Raw genomic sequence first — 13,587 nt, 5'->3', positions numbered from 1 at the left:
ACCCTTGCCTTGTATAGGTTGTCAGCTGCCTGATGTTTCTACACGATGCACTGCAGATGTCTGACTTGCTAACACCTAATATATCGATTTTCATCATATTAACATTTCATTTTTCCCTCAGATCTGACTAGCTATCCTGCCTTCTCCCAGCAACCATCTCTCTCCCAGCCCTGCCATTCCCCCTGCTCTCCCAGTCACTCCATGCAGCAGCGTGCTCCAGCCAGAATGCTGCGTCATGACGTCGCCACCAAAACCACGCCCCCTTTCCCCATTAGCTCCGCCCGCTCGTGCGTGGGGTTTCCCGGCGCTGTCCGCAGGGTTACCGCGCCCATCTCTGCTCGATGGCTGAAGGGATCTGAGGGGGACGGCGGTTTGTGCGCGTTGTTTTTTTCGCTTTTGGTCTTCGGCGGCAGTGCGGGCTGTCAGGCTCTGACACACCACATCCACTGAGGAGGGGGATTTATTTTCAGCCGAGAACGAGAGAGAAACGAGAGGAAGCCGCCGCCCGTCACCGCCCAGCACGTCTCCTGCTCCCCTTATCCTCCCCGTCCCCCCCTCTGGCCGCCCTTCACCTCCCAAACGCCCTCCTATAGTCTCGGAACACGCTGTGGGCCTCCGGGGGAAGGAAGCAAAGGAAGGAGGACTCGGTGATAGCGGATTGCAGCCCTTGGGGCACTAAGAGAGGCCGAGGAGGGGCGAGGAAATAGCCGTGGATGGTCACACGTTGGCTGGAGAGCAGGTAAGACGAGCTCCCTTCGCTATGGACATCCGATCCGTCGCCCGATACGATTTCGAGCTCATCGGCGACGCTTTTCTCTCTCTGGTCACCCCCAGTCGATGGATCTCATGTCGATCAGCTGTGCTTGGTCGCTGGCTATTGTGTCCTGTGATATGACCCCCACCAGGTGCCCCTCACCCACCCTGGTGGGCGAGTGATCGGTGCAGACATTTTCCTCAAGGAGCTCCCCCTCCTTTATTATATTAAAGATTTAAGGTTTCTCCCACTCCCTTCCCCCTACTAGAGAGGAAGCCAGCTGTTTAGGGGTGGGGGTGAGGAAGGCACCGGGTATTTTTTCCTGCTCTTTTACCACAGTGATAATTGTCATATATCATCTGGTAATGTCTCTTGTTACATTGTATCTTCAGATGACTGTGGGACAGGTGGAAACATTGTATCTACTTTCCAGAGGTCTGCTAAACGATTCTGATACATTTTTTATTTTTTTAAAGGGGGTCATCTAGCATAAATTGGGGGTGATCTGTAGGATTGGGGGGTGGATGGATGTATAATGGAGGCTTGTGGGTGCATAATTTAGTAATCCTTCTGGGTGGGGGTGTATTAGAGGGCACAAGCCTGTGAGGGAGGAGGAGGTGGTGGTGGAGGAGGGTTCAGTGGAGACATTTTGTCAGAATCTGCTGTGTTCCTTATTTACATGGCTGTGTGATTTGCCTGTAGCCTGGGAAAGCCAGGGCCGGGTCTTCATATATTTAAAAAAAATAAAATTAGATTCGTAATCTATATATTCCAGCCAATGGTGCAGGGTGGATAAATCTGTGATTGATTGTGCATGTCTGGGGGTTGTGCTGCATAATGCATCTGAGACGGTGGGTGTAAAGTAATGGTGGATTATCTCATTTTTTACCCTTGAAGGCAACAGGAAAGGGAAGGACCTGCAAAGCAGGAATGTCAGTGTGATATATATATATATATATATATATATATATCAATGTGTGTGTGGATCGTATAGACAGCCCATGGATGTTGCAGCCAGCTATGTGTATATAGCAGAGTAGCCCCCCATTATGATGTAGAGGAGGTCAGGGTTGCCCCCATTATGATTTTGAGTAGGTCACCATTTTTATTTTGTAGGATATGGCCTATGAGGTTGCTGCTTGATATTGCATGACCGATGCAGAACAGCAGGCTATTAACCCTTTTTTCCCTACAGATTGGATGCATCCTAGGCCGCCTGTATTCCATTCTGGCTTTCACTGCCTTGTCACACTATTAATTTTGCTTATCTTCCCTTTCGGTCTCAATGTATTTCTTTTGACAGGAAATGGTAAAATGGGGAAGCTGACTAGTAACCGTTGAATCCTGCCCCCCATACAATGGGCAGTCATTATGCGGCCCAGCTGATAACCACTGCAACATACAGCTGTATAATCCTTATCAAGATGGTACACTTCATATCAGACGTTACTAGCGCTGGGGGCAACGGGCACCCTTGTTTGTTCTTTCCTATGCACATCTGGTCGCAGGGAGAAATCTAATGAGGGGAGTGCTTAATAAGAAATACTAGAAGGTGAATGAATGGGAAGTGTCAGATCCTAGGCCCAGTTACTGCAACAAGATGGCGTCTCAGCCTTTCGGTTTACATGTTAACTCTTTTTCCTTGTGACCAGGCAGCCTCGTTTCCCGTCTTGGCCTTGCATCTCCCTTTGTTACCATTCTCCGAGCTCCAGGTCTCCGCACACAGCAGTCTGGATTGTTTTTTTTAGTTTACAGCTGTTGTTCGTTTTTATTTTGTTTCTTTCCCCCTGATTTTTATTTTTCGTCTGCCTTTCTGGTCTCCCACAATTCTGGTGGGAGAAGAAGGAATCCAGGATTGAGAAATAATAATAATAATTAAAAAAATAACTGCGTGCAGGGCTTTAATGGGTTCACTGTGCGCTTCCAGCCATTCTCACCCGGCTTTTATTATTTTTCTGTTCTGTTTTGCATGGACTGCCTGTGGAAGCATCAATCTGATTAATATGTAAATCTCGAATAATAGCTGCTGTAACTAATCGGTTAATAGCAGCTGATTTGTATCAGTACAGAGTAAATCCGCACGCCTGGTGGGGAGATCCACGGCGCTACGTAAGTCTTGATGTCATCGGGTTCTATGGGACCTTTATTCAGGGTTGGCAGTGACCAATTTTCATATTTTTTTTTTTATGTAGCGTCACATGTATTGGGGTTATATTTTCATTATTAATTCAGCTGTTCTGTAAGGGGGCACATATCAAGATTTAGATGAGGATTGTTTGCACTGGAATAAATCCTGGCCTGTTGTCTTGTGTATCCTGTGGTCAAATACGCTTGCAAATCACATTTGCCATAGAGACATTTTTGGCAATATTCAAAGATTGTTCTTTCATGAGTAGTAGCTATTGCTAAGGACACAGCCCAGCAGCCAGGTGGTTAATGCATCTAGAAAGATTACTGGTTCCTGACTTTTTGGTTTTATTCTTACTTCGATCTCTAAAAAGTTCCTTTTGCTGGACCTCTAGACACATCCGCATGTCTCCTGGAGTGGTCTGATAGGCTTTATGCCGTGGCTTCTACTTGTTGTTCTACTCTAGTCACACTTATTATATCACAGCAGAGACGTGTCTTCTGTAGACCTGCAGTTTATTCCTAGGCGTTGTAAACCTGTAAACCAAAACACCCAAACCCACAACCAGCAGCGCTACACGGCGCTGCTGCTATTGTTACAAACAAGCAAAAAAATGTTCAAAATAATAATCTTTTTCCTCCTCTTTAAGGCTACTACAAACCAGCTGTTTAATGCCTGGTTTTGATGCAAAAAATAAAATAATGCGAGCCGATGACAACAATTCTTGTGGTAAAACCAACGTTAACTGGAATGATCACGCGGTTTAGCGCTGGTCAGCCCATTCTCTTAAATGGTCCTCTTTTTATTAAATACGAAGTAGGAGTTTTGGTTCTTAGCACTTGTTTAGTTTCAGGCTACCGTTAATTACATGATTTTGGGCAAAAATTGAAATAATGACCCTCCTGATAGTTGGGGGATCATGCACCAGTGTATTTGGATGTTATCCCTATATGCATGCACAGTTTTCCATACAGAGGTCACATCCGTCCAGTTTCTGTGTCCATGTTGTATTTCCCTTGACTGAAGTCATAAGGAATTAACACTGAACCAATGTGACGTCATACGGAGCACAATCGGCATGTTTTACGCATCCCTATGGAATTTTTATTTTTGTTGACATTTTTCATACTCTTTGCAGTGACACGCAAAGTACCTATTTAGGAGGCCACCATTTATTTTTTCGTCCGAGAAACACTGAGATACAGTATGGGCCTATAGAATTCAGAAGTGACTTACATTATTGGTGCCTAAAATCTGCACTACACGGTGCTTCATCTTTCAGTGCGCATATGTGATATGCTGGTACCTGCCACCGACTTCGCTTATACTATTAAAATTAGAGTACAGTACTGGTTTTATTTTTTTCAGGAGCCAAATGTATTTTGTAAGGGCTGAGGTTTCTCTAATCCTGACCTCCTGGGCTGCAGGACAGAAAGTCTTATTGTAAGATTAGGAAGCTAGTATTTGGAAGAAAACAAAATGGAATTAGTGTGTTCAGACTGAATTACATATACGTCAACATATATACAATTCCTACTAAACATTTTTGTCCAATAATCCCTTGCGTGCAAAATTGAACAAATGTTTTTGTCAAGGAATTCCCATGCAATTTCACACACACCCTATTTATTTTTATTTTTTTTTTATGAGGAGCCTCGCAGCAGTATTGACCCTCAAAACTGCTAACAGCGCTATATAGAAGACTGGGAGAGCAGTGTAACCCCACCTGGGGTGATGGTCATTTCAGGTTGCATGACCGAGAAATTCAGGTATTAATACCCCCTACACTGAAATCGCCACGGAGGTGGCCCCTTTATGTTAAGTTCTCCAGCCTCTCGCCTCTGCTGAGGGTCTGTCCTGCTCCTGATTGGACTCTAGAGCTGCCACTCAGAATAGAGGGGAGGGCCTGGGGGGATCGTTCATTGAAGAGTTCAGAGCACTGAACGTGATGGGGCCACCTCCATGGCACTTTCAATCGTGGTGTTGGGGATATTAAAAAACCTTCAATAACCATCACCCCCCAGGTATTCTTTCACTGCCCTCCCCGTCCTTTATAAAGGGCCGTGAGCAATTTTGAGGGGTCAAAACTGCTGACCAGTATCTTTGAACACTATGGCAGCATTTATTAAGACTGGCGTTTCATACGTGAGTCCTAATAAATTAGGAGCGTTTTGCTCTAGTGCTCTCTATATTAAGACATTTTTAATAAATAAGGTGCATCTCTGGCTGTTTGTGCATCAGAAAGGAGAATCTACACCAGCTGGCATAGATTTACTCTGCTTCTTTAACAGTGACAGAGGTGGTGCAGTTTATTGCACAAATATGGCTTTTTATTTGTTAATATCATATTACTGGTGTAAAGCCCCTCAAAAATCCCCCCCCCCTTATGATTGCAGTAATAAATGCTATCAAAGGATAAACTTTTTTTTTAATTTGTATGTCTGATACATTTTCAGGCTGATGGGGGGGGGGGGGATCCATTGGTTTATATAAATTAGATAGCATAGATGCAAAATTGTCGCAGTCGGCAATCTGTCATGTTTAGAGCGTTTGTTCTTTTTGTCTGTGACTACCTGGAGAACTGCGATATTGAGGGGTGCTGCATGTGGTCCGCCTCTGCCATATAAATACTATGTGGTACAGGCAACAAAGGAACCTCCAAGTGTGCACATAGTCTTTAGTGGTACCTTCTTGCCTCTACATTTAGCTAATCTTACTTGGAGCACATAACCTGGTTGTGGTACATCGGCAGGGTTATCTTCAGTAATTTCCCTTCTCTACAGCAGGTCATGTATGACCCTGTATTATGTAGTTTGTTTGTTCATCGTGCTGGAGGTGTGCGCTTTCTTCATTCTTTTTTTGTTAACTTGAGGTCTTTGTTGTAGGTGTAAAATTTTAATAAACATCCACGCAGACGCTTGACCTGAATGAATGACTCATGGACACGAGGTTTCTGAAAAGACTAACTGGTAGTGGTATAAGCCCACCAGATGCTCTAATTTCTTTTAGGTTTTATTTAAGATTGACTCTTTGGTAGGGGCAGTGCTACGATTTTGGATTTTTATGCCTATAGTTTATTTTTTTACCTCCGCACCCATCTTTAGACTGACTTATCCTGGTAAAGCACTTGGCGTAAGAACCGTGGACCTAATTATTCCGTTGTTGGGAACATCCAAGTGGGTGCACTGCAGACTTTTTTTTTATAATTGGGTTATAGGGTGCTCTTATATGACTGTCTTACTGATGTAAGAGAACGGTAAGAAAACAGTCATTCCTGGCCAGTGGAGTTATGTTGTGTTTGCTCACTAGTTGGTAAGAATATTGCAGTGAATGGCTGTCCAAAAACTGCACTTTCTTGACTGTTCTGGGGAGAGCATCCTGTTAAACTTTTCTAGGACGGATGTTCTCATTTAACTAGTAAATGTAATTCCTCCTCTTAACCAGGCCTCCCAGAATGAGATTATTGGGGCTGCAATGAAGTATTCTCAATCTGTTAATATGGCTCCCTGACCCTCAACGAGCCTGCGCAGGTCTGGGGCTTAGGGTAATATTATACTCCTTGGGGCCTGTTCACATCAGCTTTGCCCTTCCGTTGAGGGGTTCAGTCGGAGGTTTCCGTCGGGTTAACTCCTCAACGGAAAGGCAAACGGAAATCTTAGGTTCCGTTTGCATCACCATTAATCTCAATGGTGACGGGAACTATGCTAAAGGTTAACGTTTGTCACCATTGGGACAGGGTTCCGTTGTTTTGACGGAATCAATAGCTTAGTCGACTGCGCTATTGATTCCATCAAAAACAATGGAACCCTGTCACAACGGAGACAAACGGAAACCTTTAGCAACGTTTCCGTCACCATTGAGATCAATGGTCAGACAAACGGAATCGAAGGTTTCCGTTTGCCTTTCCGTGGACGTGTTAAGGCAGCGGAAACCTCCGACAGAACCCCTCAACGGAAGGGCAACGCTGATGTGAACAGGCCCTTAAGATGGCCACACACCTTTTAATAGCTATTGGTCGGACAATCCATTTGGCTGACAGCGGTTCCTCCCGACCTCCCCAGTGTGCTGATTGATCGGCGCTTGTTTGCTCCTTTCACAATAGGCTATGTTTAGGGACGAGCGCTCATTACTACTATCGCTCGTCCTACATTTCTACTATGTTGGCAGCACATCTCCGTTTTAAATGATACAATCAGCCAATGAACGAGCGGTTGCTCGTTCGTCAGGTGATCGTTGCCCTGTTCACACTGTAATCGAGAACGAGTGTTCACATGAATGCTCGTTTGCCTGATAACTGGCCTGTGTTAAAGGGCCTTTAGTCTAATGTATATGGACACCTTTTAGGTTCCTATAACACAGCCTGACATGGGCTGTGTAAATGAGCACCAATCAACGAAACACCTTTCACATGAAGCTACCATCATGTCGGCAGCACGTCTCCCTGTTTACACAGGAGATGCGCTGCCAACAACGATATTTCTTGCAGCATAAACGATACAATCAGTTGATGAACAAGCGTTTGCTCGTTCATTGGCTGGTCGTTGCAACGATTGAGAATGAGTGGTGACGTGAACGCTCGTTTGCCCGTTGATTGGCCCTTGCAAAAGGGCCTTCAGCAGCATTTTTAACAAATGAGTGGAAAATAGACATGTCCTAGACTAATACGTTTAGCTTTATCAGTCTGTTACGAGTGGCGGTCCTTTTTAAAAATGTTTATATTGTTATTGAGAATAGAGCATGAAATGTAACCCTGATCTTCTACAATGAGTTAGAAAGGTACACACGAGGAGAGAGTTGGTACACTGGATAATTGAACTGGTGCCATCAGCCATGACCTTGTCTGCCACGTTAACCCACTATTTTGTATTTTATTTTTTCCTCCTTTGAGTGAATGGAATAAAATGTTTGATGGAAGGATTGCTGCTAAAAATAGGAGAAGCTTCACCTTAGGCTTGTATGTTTTACTGCAGTGTTTCCATGGGTGTGTGTTCCTTCTCTTTGAACAGTATGTGAAGCTACAGGGTCTGTTCTTGTGCAAACCATTAGGGGGGAATTCTAAGTGACATAGAGGACTGTGTACTATTCTGTAATATCGCCTGGTGCCTGAACGAATCATAGATTCCCATTGAATAAACTTTCCTATTCCCTCTGCATTTTTGCATTTAGTCACGTATATCCTGCAGTTTTTTTTTTAAAATCAATTCTACGTCAATTATTGACACCGATTCCAGATAACGCTGTGCGCGGATTACATAGGTAGCTTTAAACAACTTGTGAACCAGCTGTGTGAATCTACAATCCCTCCATACTGTCGGTGGTTTTTCCTAATGTAATTGCTAAGCTCTCGCTGCACATACGAAAGGTCACTCTGGAATATGGGTCCTGGCTGATGATTTAGTCTGATTGGATTATATTCTTACTATCCTTGGATTTTGGCTTGTTGCATTACGATCTTGATAATTAACATTCTCTCTTATTACATCCACTTAAAACCATATGGCCAGCGTTATTATTGAGACACCATTGCTGGAGGCCTGCAGGGGGAATAGGTGCTGTCAGATGGACGGCTATCTAGCACAAATTAATGGACACAAATCATTTTTTATGCTGCACACTGGACTGATGGAGGTTCCCTCATATGAGACCCTCTAAATTAGGATCATGAACCCCCCCCCCATGTATTACTTTATCCTTTTTAATGCTTAAAGCAAATTTGTCCCAATGCTTTCATGTAACTGTAAAAAATTACTTTCTTTGGTAAGTTTGTGACCCGTGCACGCTTCTCATGTCATGCACAGGCTCCTATATGGGTGGAGTGTCCCCAAATTGCTGTCATGCAGCTTAATACTCATCCCATGATTCTCTGCTGTACATGCTTGTCAGAGGGATACCTATTGTCAGGAGTGTCCATCAAACACCATGTAAATGTTGTGCGTTCGTTATGTTTCCGGAGGTGACCCACTTGTGTATTTAGGTACTTTTTATATATTTGTGTTGAGACTTTGTTTTTCTGTATCCGAGTGTGGCTTGGCATGATTCCTGAATATCTTTGAGGTGTAATTTTTATCGGTGTGTGTTACCCGCTGTCAGCAGTTGCTATGTGCATTACTAGCTTAGTCTACAAATGCTGCAAAATGGAGATCTGTTCCACATGCTGACTGCTGGTATTCTGCTCTAACAGGCAGCTGGCTCCATATTGTAGGGAATGTATCACCTATATGTATTTTTTCGGGCTAGTTAAAGGGAATGCGTCGCTAGAATTTTTTTTTCTTTAGTTAACCAGTTAGTATGTGAATGATTACACATTGTTCTAATTTTTTCACAAGTCAGGAAATATTATAAAATAGATAATAATTTATAACATTTCCATGTGCTGGTCACTAGAGGGAACAATTCCCAAAATTGCAGCATTGGCATGTGGTAAAGCAACCTCATTGCTTTATGCTGCAAAATTGGAGAAGACACACTCGCTCTAGTGTCCTCAAACAATCCCCCCTCCTTTATCCTGGCTAGTGGCAGGAGAAATGAGGGGGTTGCATGTTCAAACCTCCTACACTGTGTACCGCCATTTTTTGAGCGAATGCACCGTGTAGGCGGATTAGATACAGTGGTAATCACACAGTAGAACACGAACATACACAAACATAACTTACCTGCTCCTGCTGCCTCCGCTCCCTGTCCTTGCGTCTGAACATATGGCCGGAAGCCGCGACCGGAAGTAGTCGTCTTACTGTCCGGCCGCGGCTTCCGGTCCACATGAAAATGGCGCCGGATGTCGCTCTGCCGAGGACCTTTTGGGCTGTGTGGGAGCGGCGCATGCGCCGTTCCCACACAGATGGCGCACGCTATAGTGAATGGAACGGCTCCCGTTCGCATTCTCTATGGGGTTGTATGTGCCGTATTCCATCTCTGTATGTGTCGTTAATCGACACATACAGAGATGAAAAAAAAATGGCAGCCCCCATAGAGCAGTAAAAGAGAGAAAAAAGTACAACACAAATAAATAAAATTTATTTTAATGACCTACTAAAAGCAATAACATATATATATATAAAAAAAAAATTTCCGTGACACCTTCCCTTTAAAAACAATGTGAAACATAATTGTTTTTTAAATATATTTTCTGTACATGATTATGGGGGTAGCCATCTTTCCTGAGCTGTTAACTGTTCAGATATATGCTTTAAAGCAGTCACATGGACTATAGGAAACCATAATCTGGGGATGACCCATTGATTTTTATGGGAGAGCGTTCTAGGCATGCTCTGTAACCTGTGCAGCACCCCCACCGACAACTGTCTGATACAGTGCCATACATTTCCATAGTGGATGTGCCTGGGATTGCAGTTCCAGTCCCATTCAAGTGAAGCCACAGAAGTGTACAGCTCTGTGTCTGGTAAATTTGAAGAGGCTGTGGCGTTTGTTGCCGCGGCCCCTTCAGACATCTGATTGGTGTGGCTAACGGGAGTCTGACCCCACCGATCTGATGTTGATGGCCTGTCCTAATAGGCCATTAATATAAAAGTCCCAGAGAACCCAGGGTTGTAGCATGCAGTAAAGCAGCACTTTCATATCAAGCCCCGCCTTAGTAGCAATTGCGATCAGAGCGCTAGGGGAACTAAACATCATTTTCTCGGTCATGCACTTTGCTTAAAATGCATGACATTTATTGCTCTGTCAGCAGTTAGGTTATGTTCACACAGCTTATTTTAAGGCTGATTTTGGAGCGTAAACTCTGCGTTTTATGTTCTAGAATACTTTAAATAAGCCTGCAAACCGTTTGCCAGTGAGTTCAATGAGAATTACACTGTTTTGTTCACATGAGGTGTATTTTTATGCTGCTGAATTAAAAAAAAAAAAAAAAGTTCGTAAAAATAAGTAGCATGTCGTGGTTTGAGGTGTTTTTGGTGATGATTTTCCATTGACACGGAAGAAATGCCTCAAAAGAAGCTTCACTTTCTGCTTCAAAAAACGCCTTGAAATCAGAGGCTGTTTTCCCTTAAAAACAGCTCTGTTATTTTCAAGCACTTTTTGTACGTATGAACATACCCTTAGGCCTCAAAACTGCTGACAGGTTCCCTTTAACGTGTACACAGGTATCTATGTGCTTTATGGTTTTTCTTGTCCTGTTTAGATTTTAGGTGACCTTGTTAGTACATATTGTATACATGTTCTATTTGGATACTTGAGTCTACTTTTAGGTTTTTTTTCTAATCTGTAATATACCAATGGACTACAGTGTATTGGCAAGGTGGAGATTTTATTCATTCTTTTTGTCTTTAAGCTTGGAAAATGTAGATTCTCAGTAGTGTGACTTGGAATGTCTGTATTTGACATTTTGAAAGTTTTTTTTTTTTTTTAATATTGCAATTTTATTTTATTTTTTTCTAATCGCTGCTAGGCTAAAAATGGTATTGCCGTGTAATGGTCTATTCACACAGTGCTTGAATAGGATAATGTAGCCATTGGTTACCAATTCAACACCTTTTGGGCTTGTCCACACGTAACCGAATTGCTGAGTATTTTCCGTACGGAATTGCGTACAGAAAATACGCAGCAGAATACAGTAGCAGCAAAGTGGGTGAGATTTAACAAATCTCATCCACACGCTGCAGAAATTCCCCTGCGTTGCGTTTTTCCGTACCGCAGCATGTCCATTTCTGCTGCGGAAAGTGGATTGAATTGATGCGTTATTCAGAGGAGATGTCACCATCTCCCAGCATTGACGATAATGTATCCAAATACGCACGGTTTTCAGCAAGAAATGGTGCAGAATTTCTGCTAGTTTCTGTGGAATTGACGTATTCAGTTAGAGGCTCTGTCACCATATTTTGCAAATTCTATCTGCTATTGCAGCAGATAGGCGCTGCAATGTAGATTACAGTAACGGTTTTATTTTTAGAAAACGAGCATTTTTGGCCAAGTTATGACCATTTTTGTATTTATGCAAATGAGGCTTGCAAAAGTCCAAGTGGGTGTGTTTAAAAGTAAAAGTCCAAGTGGGCGTGTATTATGTGCGTACATCGGGGCGTTTTTAATACTTTTACTAGCTGGGCGTTCTGATAAGTATCATCCACTTCTCTTCAGAACGCCCAGCTTCTGGCAGATCACGCTGTGACGTCACTCACAGGTCCTGCATCGTGTCAGACGAGCGAGGACACATCGGCACCAGAGGCTACAGTTGATTCTGCAGCAGCATCAGCGTTTGCAGGTAAGTAGCTACATCGACTTACCTGCTAACGCCGATGCTGCTGCAGAATCAACTGAAGCCTCTAGTGCCGATGTGTCCTCGCTCGTCTGACACGATGCAGGACCTGGGGAAGTGACGTCACAGCGTGATCTGCCAGAAGCTGGGCGTTCTGAAGAGAAGTGGATGATACTTCTCGTCAGAACGCCCAGCTAGTAAAAGTATTAAAAACGCCCCGATGTACGCACATAATACACGCCCACTTGGACTTTTGCAAGCCTCATTTGCATAACTACAAAAATGGTCATAACTTGGCCAAAAATGCTCGTTTTTTAAAAATAAAAACGTTACTGTAATCTACATTGCAGCGCCGATCTGCTGCAATAGCAGATAGGGGTTGAAAAATCTGGTGACAGAGCCTCTTTAAGCCCTCTGAGAGCCAGTTGCCTGCTTATTTTTCTGCAAATGGGCTAATCCTCTTTCTCAAAAATGAGTGTTGAAAACTTTTCGTAAACGTGACCTTGAGATGAAAAAATACTCCTAAAATTTAGGGTTGCATGATGCATTGAAATATCGATACTATTTCGATGCCGTGCACCCTCAAACGGCTCAATACTGTTAATTCATGTATTTCTATAATAAGCTGTGCGGCCGCACGGCTTAGTATTGTAACACATGAGTTTAGTTAGAGCGAAGCTGCGGCTTTGTAATACAGCCATAGCCCCGTTTCTGATAAGTGTGCGCTCGCTGTCAGCATGAGGTGATATGGCTGGCGCTGCACTGATGAGCGTTGGCACTGAAAACAGAGAACATGTCGGGCGCACAGCAAAACACCCCATGTTCTGTCTTCAGTGTCAGTGCCGCCGCTCATTAGTGCAGCACCTGCCGCATCACCTCATTCTGACACACTTGTCAGGAGCGGGGCAATGACTATTACACAGCCGCAGCCCCGCTCTAACGGCAGAGATCAGAGAAACCTCTCCTCCATTATTCCCTTGAATGTTGCAATCAAAGCTGACCACAGATTTCAAGGGGAAAATGAGAAGGGGAGGATGCCCCTTGGATCATGTCACTGGGCATCTCTGATGCGATCAAGGGACATACCATATATGGGCTGACAGTCCAGGGTCCTTTGAAAGACCCCAGGACTGTCTAACCAAATTTCCTGTTAGGACATACCTAAGTATGCCCTAACATCTGCCTGTGTACTAGCAGTACACAGGCTAATGTACTGGCACATAGATATATGCCAGTACATTAAAGTTTAAAAATAAAAAAGTGCAAAATAATAAAGTAATGTTAAGTAAAAAATGAACACTTATTTTAATGTTTATTGTAAAAAAAAAAAAGTCTCAATACATAAAATATACACATATTGTCCGTCCGTAATAACCTGCACAACACATTTATAGCGTCATTTATGGTGTACCCTGTAAAAAAACTAAAATAAACTGCTTTCTTTCACTTATTAATGTGAGGCACGAGGTGTTATGAATTTTGAACCCCCCCCATGTGCCC

The 13,587-nt window shown here is 43.4% G+C and overlaps 1 protein-coding gene across 1 annotated transcript in view; it reads left to right on the top strand.

Moving 5' to 3' along the window:
- Positions 1 to 280: 280 nt before the first annotated feature.
- Positions 281 to 13,587, top strand: part of GNB1 (G protein subunit beta 1) — a 61,619-nt gene continuing 48,312 nt past the window's right edge. The window contains exon 1 of the mRNA XM_075839636.1: positions 281 to 739. The gene's annotated coding sequence lies outside the window, so the exon portion shown is untranslated. The remainder of the gene's footprint in view (positions 740 to 13,587) is intronic.

This window comes from Rhinoderma darwinii, chromosome 10 (assembly GCF_050947455.1).
Source record: "Rhinoderma darwinii isolate aRhiDar2 chromosome 10, aRhiDar2.hap1, whole genome shotgun sequence".
In the NCBI taxonomy this organism is placed as follows: Eukaryota; Metazoa; Chordata; class Amphibia; order Anura; family Rhinodermatidae; genus Rhinoderma; species Rhinoderma darwinii.
This window is presented reverse-complemented; position numbering and strand designations above follow the sequence as displayed.